The sequence below is a fragment of the Artemia franciscana genome, chromosome 9, assembly GCF_032884065.1.
Source record: "Artemia franciscana chromosome 9, ASM3288406v1, whole genome shotgun sequence".
In the NCBI taxonomy this organism is placed as follows: Eukaryota; Metazoa; Arthropoda; class Branchiopoda; order Anostraca; family Artemiidae; genus Artemia; species Artemia franciscana.
Window position 1 is genome coordinate 13206078 of NC_088871.1, and position 1650 is coordinate 13207727.

A 1650-nucleotide genomic window follows, 5' to 3' on the forward strand; every position below is an offset into this window, starting at 1 on the left:
GCAACTATTCTGACATACAATAATGAGCCGTTCTACATGCTATTCTGCTTTTCAAAGTCTCTCTCAAAGAAAATTTCAGTGTTAATGAGTCAATTCTGCAGGCTGAAAAACTATACACAAATCTTATGAACAAAGCGGTCTTTGGAGATGTAAAAGTAAACCCTTCCCAGGAAAAATAGTGGGATTGATCAATAAAAAGAGACTGGAACTGCTCCAGTACAGAACCTCGAAACGGTGTTCCCAATAATCCGATATGGTATCTGTACTGAGAAATTTCTTTACAGCTGAATGATATGGGGCTGTAAATGAAAGGGGCCGCTTCCTCATCAACGCCCCGCTTTTTACGCTAAAGTTTTTTTACTGTTTTAAAAAGTAGAGTTAAGAGAAAGAGTCAAACTTTAGCGTAAAGAACATAGTTGATGAGGAAGCAGCCACTTTCATTTACGAGGTAATTTTTGTTCGTTTTAAGTTTTAATGTTGCTCCTTACTTTCCGTTAAAACAACTTGTTTTTTATTTAATAGTCTAATAGCCCAATCCCTTAAGAAATAGTCCAAAAATAAAACTAGTTTTGTATTTTTTTTGCCAGAAGAAAGATCATGGATGCAAGTTTGTTTTTTCCCCAGGATGATCATGTTTACCCGGTGGCTCTACAATATTAAGAGAGGGCTCATTCAAAAGGAAATTAAAAGTTATAATGCCCTTTTTAATTGACCAAAGAGATTGAAGGACAACTAGGCCCACTCCATCTCCCCTTTTTTCCAAAATCGCCGGATTAAAATTTCGAGACGTCCATTCCATTTATCATAGAGACAACCCCCAATAACTATACCTTTGGACATAACATGACACCCCTCCCTCAAAGCTCAACGGGAAAGGTTTCGAGTTATAGTATGTAGTCATAGCATAGTATTTGTTATTGAGAAGCCTGCATACATTTTAGGGTGGAAAGACGAATTTTCTGCAGGGGTGTTTTCCAAGAGGGAAATTTCCACGGGGAGGGAAGTGTCCAGGGGCTGAACGTGTCAGGAAATCATACATTTGGTGAATTTGCCATAATTCCTATACAAAGTTAATTTTATATTTCTTGCTCTCTTTTCCGTATCAATTTTACGCGTGGAGCCTTTCACTGGGATTAAATTGTCTTGATGATATGTCAGTGGGGAGGGTATTTATCTATGGAGATGGAGCTAGATTTTCTGTGATTATTTTGAAACGATCAGACATTAGATAATAATACCTTCCTCTTTCCGCTAAAATTGGAATTTTTTCCCAATTCCTTCAGAACGACTCCTGAAACACGAGGGTCGTTTAACTGGAACAACAAGAAGCTTTTTTCAAAAGTACCAAAAATTTTAGCGTGAAAAGCGAGGTGTTGAGGAGAAGGCAGCCTCCTTCATATACCTAGTGTTTCTGTTTGCTTTAATTTTTAAAGTTGCTCCTTACTTTCAGTTGAAAAAAACGTTTTATTTTATTTAATTGTATAAAAAAGTAATGTGAAAAAAAAAATAATGTGTAAAAAAATCGAAATAACGTAAAGAACTTAGCATTGCTTAGAGAATTACATTTTTTTTTATATATACAAAAAATATTAATGCAATGAAGAAAACTTGCACTTGGTGATTTTAAGCAGTCCGTCCTATTATAAAAGC